Source organism: Aegilops tauschii, chromosome 6, assembly GCF_002575655.3.
Source record: "Aegilops tauschii subsp. strangulata cultivar AL8/78 chromosome 6, Aet v6.0, whole genome shotgun sequence".
Lineage (NCBI taxonomy): Eukaryota > Viridiplantae > Streptophyta > Magnoliopsida > Poales > Poaceae > Aegilops > Aegilops tauschii.
In genome coordinates this window covers 267,454,764-267,464,627 of record NC_053040.3, presented here as the reverse complement: position 1 = coordinate 267,464,627, position 9,864 = coordinate 267,454,764, and the positions used below count along the sequence as shown (strand labels likewise).

Below are 9,864 nucleotides of genomic sequence, written 5' to 3'. Positions count from 1 at the left end.
ATCTATTGGGACGTGACAAGCCTAGTCACGCCCGGGCCGAAAACCGCACACGGACTCCATCGGAGCTACGTCGTGATGTGGCCCGATATAGAGGCGCCACACACCCTCTTTGCTTCACTAACGAAGTAATGGAGCATGAATTCCCAGAAGGGTTTAAACCCGTGAACATTGAATCATACGATGGAACAACTAATCCCGCGGTCTGGATCGAGGATTTTCTTCTCAATATCCATATGGCTCGTGGAGATGACCTCCACGCCATCAAGTACCTCTCGTTAAAACTCAAAGGGCCAGCTCGGCACTGGTTAAACAGTGTGCCTGAAAGCTCTATTGGCAGCTGGGAGGATCTGGAAGACGCCTTCCGCGACAACTTCCAAGGTACATATGTCCGGCCACTAGATGCCGATGACTTAAGTAACATAGTTCAACAGCCTGGAGAGTTAGCCAGGAAATTATGGACTAGGTTCCTAACTAAAAAGAACCAGATCATCGTCTATCCGAATGCCGAAGCCCTAGCGGCCTTTAAACACAGCATCTGTGACGAATGGCTCGCCCGCCACCTGGGCCAAGAAAAGCCGAAGTCCATGGCAGCCCTCAAGGCACTCATGACCCGTTTTTGTGCGGGTGAGGATAGTTGGCTGGCCCATAGCAAAAACACGACAAGCGAAGCGGGCACCTCCGAGGTCAAAAACAGCAACAGCAAGCTCCGACGCAATAGGCACAAATGTCGAAGCAATGGTGATAACACTGATGACACTACAGTCAACGCCGGATTTAATGGCTCCAAGTCCGGTCAGCGGAAAAAGCCATATAAAAGAAACAACTCGAGACAATCCAGTTTGGACCGCATACTCGATCGTCCGTGCCAGATCCATGGCACCCCAGAAAAACCAGCCAACCATTCCAAAAGGGATTGTTGGGTTTTTAAACAGGCCGGACAGTTAAATGCCAAAAACAAGGAGAGGTGATCGTAAAGCGAGGACGAAGACGAGGAGCCTCGACCACCGAACACAGGGGGACAGAAGAAGTTTCCCCTTCAGGTCAAAACAGGGAACATGATATATGCTACCCACATCCCCAAGAGGGAGCGCAAGCGCGCCTGAGGGACGTCTATGAGATAGAGCCAGTCGCCCCAGAATTTAATCCATGGTCATCATGCCTGATCACCTTCGATCCTCGGGATCATCCGCCCGATATCGGTCACGGTCGTTCACCCACACTGGTCCTTGACACAATAATTGATGGATTCCACCTGACGCGAGTCCTAATGGACGGCGGCAGCAGCCTCAACCTGCTCTATCAGGATACAGTGCGGAAAATGGGCATTAATCCATCACGGATCAAGCCCACAAAGACAACCTTTAAAGGAGACATACCAGGTGTAGAGGCCCCCTGTAAGGGCTCAATCACACTAGAGGTTGTCTTCGGATCTCCGGACAACTTCCGAAGCGAAGAGTTAATCTTCGATATCATCCCATTTCGCAGCGGCTATCACACACTGCTTGGACGAACCGCATTTGCTCGATTCAATGCGGTGCCACACTATGCTTATCTCAAGCTCAAGATGCCCGGACCACGCGGCGTCATAATAGTTAATGGAAACACGGAACGCTCCCTCCGCACCGAGGAGCACACCGCTGCCTTAGTAGCAGAAGTACAGAGTGGCATGTTCAAGCAGAACCTTAATTCGGTGGCCGAGCTCCCGGACACTGTCAAGAGAGTTCGGACTATTCTGCAGTAGGATAACTGGGCTCGTCAAGAGCTTGACTAGCAATTCGGCCTCCGTGCCAGTCCCGATCAAGTGGCGACATTCGTACCGCGCGTACATAACTACGCACTCAAAATACCATGGGCATAGACGGAGGCATAACTAGCTTGTGATCCACAATACGGCTCGACCGCCCCCGGACACAGATACTTTCACTATTTTCTTTTTCTCCTTTTTCAGGTTTCCTTTCCATAGGCCTTCCTTGATGGCCTAATCACAGGTCCTTTGGAAGGATAAATACACCAAGACGGCAGTAAGCATGGAGGTATAGGGGACTTTTTAGGTGGTCTCTTTAACGATCACTCTACCTGTTTGCAGGACCCACACGCAGCTCTCCCTTGGTTATGGCATGTTAAATACCATGTTGCTCATTGCACTACTTGTACAAATGCGCTTCGACGTATTAATCAAATTATAATGGAACAAGTTTGCAGCCCAAATTCTGCGGTTCTAGCTTACTACCCTCCCTTCTTTCTTCTTTCCTTTTTTGATAATTTTATCAAATAGCACCCGTACACTTTGGTACGTTTTAATTTGCCAGGGGCTTCATAGCGCCCCATAGTACGACAACAAAGTCCGAACACCTTTTACAGTATAGTTCGGCACCCCGAATTCAACACTATATGCATTGGCTCCGAATCATGTCTTTGGTCAATAGTTGGGTTGCCCGGCTCCTGTGCTTGCTACATTACGTTCTGTTATATCAGCTAGGGTAGTAAAGGGAGAACTACTGCGATTGTGCCCTGGTTTACCTGGATGAGCACCTCAGTAGAGAAAGCCGAAAACTGACTGTCATGATGCGGCGAGAGCTGGTCTGCTCTTCGGAGGTTTCAAATCCTTAGAGAATTTTTTCGCACCATGGAGAGGAGAGGCCGGATACATGGACATATACGGGTTTTTAGTACTTACGATGCGGCCAGGGGCTTGCTTCGGGGGCGTCGCTCTGGGCTGCTGTCGACGTCCCACGCTGAGTTATCTGCGAGGGGCCCTTCCGCCTCTTGGGTGCCTCTGCCTCCAGATTTGTGGAGGCCGCCCTCTTCTTCCTTCCCCCATCAGGGGAGAGTTTCTTTCTTCCTCATCCTCGTCGTCGCCTTCGGCGGCAGAGGAGTGAGTCTTGTCTTCAGACGACGCGTCCGAAACTCCTATGCGGCGAGGGCCACTTTTGGCCCCCTTGGCCTTCTTCTCCGGCGCCTTGTAGGGCGCCGGAACCAGCATCTTCGCCAGGAGCGGGATGACTGGTTCCTCGAGCAGCGGAGCCGGACACCGAATCCGCTCCGCTTTCTCTATCCATATCTGAAAAATAAATAGTGAAGTTTTAGATATCTTCCTTGAAGAAGCAAGTAGAGGATGCACCTTGATGTGAAGGACTTACCGCACTGGCAGGATGGGCAAGATCGTGCCCGCGGTCCGAGTCTATGGCCGGCGGCGTCTCATTGCCCTTAAAAAGCAACTTCCAGACATCGTCGTGAGTGGTTCCGAAGAGCCTTTTCAAGGTCTGGTGCTTCTCTGAATCGAATTCCCATAAGGGGCAGGCTCGGCTCTGGCACGGAAGGATCCGGCGAACTAGCATCACCTGGATCACGTTGACGAGCTTGATGTTTTTATCCACCATACTTTGGATGCACGTTTGCAACGCTATCAGTTCGTCCGACGAAGACCAATTTGGGCCCTTCTCTATCTAGGAGGTGAGCCGCATTGGAGCTCCGGACTTGAATTCGGGGGCCGCGGCCAAAGTGGCGTCGCGAGGCTCTGTGATATAGAACCACAGTTTCTGCCACTCCCTGACGGTCTCAACAAACATGCCTTTGGGCCATGTGTCATTGGGCATCTTGCTCACCATGGCACCCCCACACTCCGCCTATTGGCCATCCACCACCTTCGGCTTGACGTTGAAGATCTTGAGCCATAGTCCAAAGTGGGGAGGAATGTGGAGGAAGGCCTCGCACACCACAATAAATGTCGGGATGTCGAGGAAGGAGTTTGGGGCTAGATCATGGAAATCTAGCCCATAATAGAACATAAGTCCGTTGACGAAAGTGTGGAGAGGAAACCCTAGCCCGCAGACGAAATGGGGGATGAACACCACACTCTCGTTGGGCTTCGGGGTGGGGATGACTTGCTCCTTGGCCGGAAGCCGGTGAGCGGTTTCTTTCGCCAGATATCTGGCCTCCCGAAGCTTGGTGAAGTCCTTGTCCTTAACGGAGGAGGCCATCCACTGGCCTTGCCCTCCAGATCCGGACATGGTTGAGTTCTTGCTTGAGGCGGAAAAGATGAGGACTTGGGCGCTGGAGCTCAAGAATGGAAGGGCAGAGGAAGAGAGAAGGCGTGGGTGAAAGAAGGGAATCCTTATACCCTTATAAAGGCAGTGAATATAGAGTGCCTCCCCACTCGCCTTAAAACTCGCCTATTCCCAAGGGCTGTGCGAACGACACGATTAGATTACCCACGCCCGTATTGATGAGAATCACGCAATAAGGGGACACGATCTCTGCTTTGACAAGACGTGCCAATAAAAACTATGTCTCGAAACATGGAACGGCAGACGAAAACAGTTCGAAATAATGACCGGGCAGACGTGATGTCACATTACAAAAAAGTTGTCAGCGGATTGGATTCGTGAAATATTATACTCTCTGCGGTTGTGTGTGGTATTTGTGTTGCAGATCCGGACACATTCGTTGCGTCCGAAGACTATCCTGGAGTATACGGGAAGAGGAACCCGCCATGCAATGCCGAACACAATCTGCCCGCCGGACACCTCGCCATTGAAGCCTGGCTCAGGGGCTACTGAGGGAGTCCTGGACTAAGGGGTCCTCGGGCGTCTGGCCTGTTGACCGTGGGCCGGACTGATGGGCTGTGAAGATACAAAGACCGAAGACTCTACCCGTGTCCGGATGGGACTCTCCTTGGTGTGGAAGGCAAGCTTGGTGACCAAATGTGAAGATTCCTTTCTATGTAACCCACTTTATGTAACCCTAGCTCCCTCCGGTGTCTATATAATCTAGAGGGCTAGGTCTGTAGAGGCGAACAATCGTAATCATAGTCAGACAGGCTAGACTTCTTGGGTTTTAGCCATTACGATCTCATGGTAGATCAACTCTTGTAATAGTCATATTCATCAAGATCAATCAAGAAGGAAGTAGGGTATTACCTCCATAGAGAGGGCCCAAACCTGGGTAAACATTGTGTCCCCCGTCTCCTGTTACCGTCAACCTCAGACGCACAGTTCGGGACCCCCTACCCGAGATCCGCCGGTTTTGACACCGACACCAACGGTGTGTCCGGTGCCCTGTAAAAACAGTCATGGCTACCTGTCGAAGCACGACCCTGTCCTGAGGGTGAACTCCCGTCACCCCCGTCACTAGTAATGTGGGCACCATGCTAGTATCAAACTAGGTAATCCATAATACCCCATCCCATAAGAGGTAGTGTGGTTGTACGTGTTTGGTTTGTACGATTGACACACCTTAAATCTAATCCATCTCTTACACACAAAACTGCTTCGGTACACCACTTCTTCATCAAGCGGTGACCTAGTCCAACATCATATATGGGCATTAGGGGCACCCGGTGGGGTTTTTGAAATGATTATAACCAAGAGATGATCATGGCATAGATGCAACATTATGCGTTAATGTCAAGTACTTTTCATCGCACTTCTAGCACAAGGTAGAGCTATGAACATGCAAGTATCAACCGGTAGGCATCAATGCAATTGTCATAACAAGCTCATTATCAACATCATAATCATGGATATGGAAGGTTACCGATGAACAAGAGAGGGGTATCATGGTCAAAGGGCTGCTTGCCTTGGTTGCCTTGATCGTCAAAGTCTTCAAGTCCTTCTCCAACTCCACTCTAATAACTTCGTCAGACACGGAATCTAATCGTTGCAAAAGAATAACGGAAAATAAGGCAATAGCGAAAACAGAAAAATAAAAGTGCTCTTAAAAATGTTCACTAACTTTTGTTAAATATTAGGATGAAAACTAAGAATGTAAAAATTCCTAGTATTGGATTTGGAGTTACAAAATAATAAATGCTCAAATTTGAATAGTAAGAAAAGTTTGATGGATTTGCCTCAAACTTATACCATTAAGTAAGTGAGGGTTTTTAGGGGAATATAGGAGTTGGAATTATTGCATTTGGATAAATATTTTATCCTATGGAATTTTTAGAAAACAGACAGAAAAGAAAAAGGAAAATGGCAGTATGCCGCTGGGCCAGAAAGGCCATAGTGCAGCAGGTCCAGAGGAGATTCAGCCCGTGTGAGGCTGCCACGTTGAAGGCGTATTTTAGAAATACGCCTCTAGCCGACCCAGCGAACCGCTGCGCGCGCGAGTGCGTTTTAAACCTAACGGGTGGGACCCAGCCGTCAGGGTGTGAGGCTGACAGACGGGCCCCACGGCCGTCATTGTCTATCTCTGGCCAGATAGGGTGGCGAGCTCACCGGCGAGGCTATGGTTGATGGTGAGACGATCGGAGGGCACATACGTGCGCAGGGCGGAGTCGCCGTTCGGGTGGAGGTGGAGTTGGTCGCCGGAGTGCAGGGGTTCGGGAGGTGTTTGCCCCAGTCGATTCCGGCTGCGGTAGGGAGGGGAAACAGATGGTAATTTGTCAAGGAGGTCGAGAGTCAGCCTGTGCATTCGGTTTTTTCGGTTTGATTCGGTTCGGTTTATACAGTTTTTGGTTTATATGGTTTTTGGTTTATACGGTTTTTATACTACGGTTTATACAGTTTTATACATAGATACGGTTCGGTTTAGGTAATAATCATTTACTTTCGGTTTGGTTTTGGTAATAACCAAAATAACCAAAGTTGACGCAAATTTTTAAACAACACATGGTTTGGCCACATGGAAAAACAAATTTAGTACTTGTCCAGTACAGCTACAGCCTGGTTACCTACTTGAAGAAATTCTGAAACATGAAGAATTTATGTTCCAGTATAACAATCTAGGAGAAGACTACAAGTCAACTACAAGCACTAATTTAGTACATGTCCAGCCAAACCACATGAAGAAATTCTGGAACAAAAACTTGTCTAGTACAAGCACAAGCAGAACTGCTCAAGACAAATTCTGGCATAAAAACTTGTCCAGTTAGCATGATTCGGATCATCATTCTGAACTATGAAGTGTATCCATGCCTTCCACCTTTCGTTCTTTTTCTAGCTAACACGGTCGGGAGTAACATCAGGAATTGTTTCAGGTAAGTAGGCTTGACCAGCAGCATAACCAGCACCAAGGTTGGCACTTTTGAATACCTGAAAAATTAAGTCAGGTAATTTCCATTTAGATCAGTGACCAGCAGCAGAACCAACAGTAGAAATTACTGGAAAGCTAAATAGGAAACAAATGTGATTTTTCCATGGTAATCTGAATGAGACCTTGTTGTTTTTTCTTTTGCTATGACAGCAATTCATCATGCTTTGTGGATGCCTGAGTCCTATTTGATATGGTTTGTATGGAATGCAATCTAGTTCCTTTTGCTACTTGCCACTCCCTATGATTTGTTGATGTTAGTCTGACGAATGAATGGTATTGTATTAGTCTGACGAATGTTTCACATGTTCAGCAGTTTGATTCTTTTTCCCTGAAGTGTTTGTTTGCAACTAGCCAACTACCAAACAAGAAAGCTCCAGATCGAAACAAAGATGAAAGAAGGAACTGGCGTACTGCTCACCCTTGTGCGTCGGCGGCGGCTTCTATCTTGCTACGCAGAGCCGTGCGCCGGTGCGCTCGACGGCGCGAGGGAGGGCGGAGGTCAACGAAGTGAAGGGGTAGAGGCCAGAGGTCGGAGGTGAGCGACGGAGGTCGGAAGCCTGTGGGGAGCGCCGGAGCAGATGGATGCACGCAGAAGTCTGACCTAGGGCGCCGCCGCCATGCTCTATTCTCCGCCTCCCTTTGTCCTCTCTGCTCTGCATGTGCGCGCGTGAGGGTGGGTGAGGCCGTGTGGGAATGAGGGGTGAGACCATGGTGGACTAAGGTTGAGGAATAAAGGGAGAGGCCCATGCATGAGGTTGGGCTGGGCCTCTGAAATTTCTATGCTGCTGGGCTTCGATTTTGTTCGGTTTAACCGAATTATTTCTGTTTTAAACCGAAAAACTGAATTTTATATGGTTTGCTATTTTGCAAACTAAAACCATAACCAGAACCTGAAAAACCAGGATTTTGGTCCGGTTCGGTTTTTGCTTTTTGGTTCGCTTTTGCACAGGGTCAGTGGAGAGGTTCCAGATCAGGAGGAAAAACGGTCGGACCGGGCCGGTACCCGGAGATTGCTAGCGACCCGAGGCGGCGGAGCTCGAGCTCGATCTTGAGCTCGAGCAATCCTAGAGACGGGGGAGCTATGCAGGCGGTCGATTTGGAGTGAGAGGGAGTTAGTGGTGAGGAGAGGAGGGCTCGGGGAGGCCTGAAATAAGAGGGGGCGCGGTGCACCGTGAGCCCGTGCGCCGGTGAGGTCCTAGCCGTCACAGGAGGCCATGGGAGGGCTCGGTTCTGAGTCAGGAGTGTTTGTGGGGGTGGTCTACGACCAGGGGAAGGAAAAGAGAGAACGGGGGAGTGCCAGGGCGCCGCGTGTGTGAGCTTGCTCATCGGAGCTCTCGGGCGGCCATGGCACGCGTGCGAGGGAGGCTAGTGGAGGGAGAGAGGAGGGCACCGACCACGTAGCATGCTGCGGATGTCGAGGCGCGTCGTTGGGAGTGCAGGGAAGAGCCGAGGTGGCTGGGCGCATTGGGCAGGGGCGGCTACAGTTCTTTGGTGGACTGTAGCGCGCTCCAGAGCGCCCAAATGGCTGGCATTGGTATATTTTTAGGCGCCCTAGTCATGGCCACTAGTGTCTAGGGGCTCTGGAAAGGAGTAAAGAAATGGAATGAAGAATTGGAAGCTCTGGTGAAAACTTTTATTGCTTTATGCACCAATGAAAATTACTTGAAGGATCTTATTCAATCCATAGGTAGGTATATTGGACTCTATCGGGGAACATAAATAGGGGTATATATTTTCCCCTGACTCGTGCACGGACGATGAAGCCCACACGCACGAGAACAAGATTGCAGCACCAAGATCAGAGTGGAGCACAAGGGATCAGTTCTTCAAAGGAACAACGTGCGGCGCAAGAAGACTAAGACTAACCAGGAGAGCAGGATATTGATAAGGGAAAAGCGTCCCTTGCTAGGCAGACAAGCCCGGCAAGGACGGGGTCACCCCCGGAAGCAGGCCTCCAAGATGCCCCGGCAGGGCCTGTCGGGGCTCACGAAGGCAGAACCACCTCACCACAATGCAGGTCATCGATCGGTGCGGTCTCAAGCTCCAAAGTTACTAAGTGGCTGCTATTCGCCACATGGCAGCCACTTTCTACAGGAAATACCTACAGGTGACACCCGTCCTGCGACGTGTCACGCGAGCAGGTGCGAAGCTGGCACAATAGCCCAGCAGGGCATGCTGGGCACGCTATGATGTGACATTGAGCGGCACATTTAATGCGCTCTTTCACCCTGCAGAGTTAGGTATGATAGCTCTGTTTGCTATCCAGTGCATAATGACTGATTTGCCACTTTGGTGACCCCTTTGTCTATAAAAGGAGGCCCAAGGAAATGATAGAAAGGCTTAGCGAATCCACCCCCTCACACATTCATACGCGCGTAGCCATTTTGCCCCAAGGCAACCCTGCCGGGCAAGCGTGTTGTGTTCACCACCATTTTTCCACCATCAATCCACCAAAGTAGGATTAGGGTTTTATGCCCCGCGGCGGCCCGAACTTGGGTAAAGATTGCCCGTGTGATCACTACCGTGCTGTTCGATGCCCCTCTGCTCTTTGTGCAACGTGCCATCCCCTGCCGAACCGGCAAGGGACTCTTGGTCCCATAGGTGGCCGTGGTTTCCCACAACATCTTTGGCGCGCCAGGTAGGGGGATCACTGGCGCGAGCCTGAAGGCGTGAGCAGCGCGTCATATCCGTTGCGGCCCAGCCAAAGCTTTTTGGCTTCAGAGGTGCTTGTGGAAATGAGAAGACAGAGCGAGGGAGCGGGGCCATCCCCGCACCTGCTTTGTTCATCATCTCATCTCACCACGGTCCCAGCTGCGGTGAAGATTGGTG

At 50.3% G+C, this 9,864-nt stretch overlaps 1 long non-coding RNA gene across 1 annotated transcript; it reads right to left on the bottom strand.

Moving 5' to 3' along the window:
• Positions 1–6,597: 6,597 nt before the first annotated feature.
• On the bottom strand, positions 6,598–7,700 carry LOC141025361 (uncharacterized). Its single transcript, XR_012186840.1, has 2 exons — positions 7,454–7,700; positions 6,598–7,034 (listed from the first exon to the last, which is right to left on the bottom strand). It is a non-coding gene; the product is annotated as an uncharacterized lncRNA (long non-coding RNA).
• Between the last annotated feature and the right edge of the window lie 2,164 nt (positions 7,701–9,864).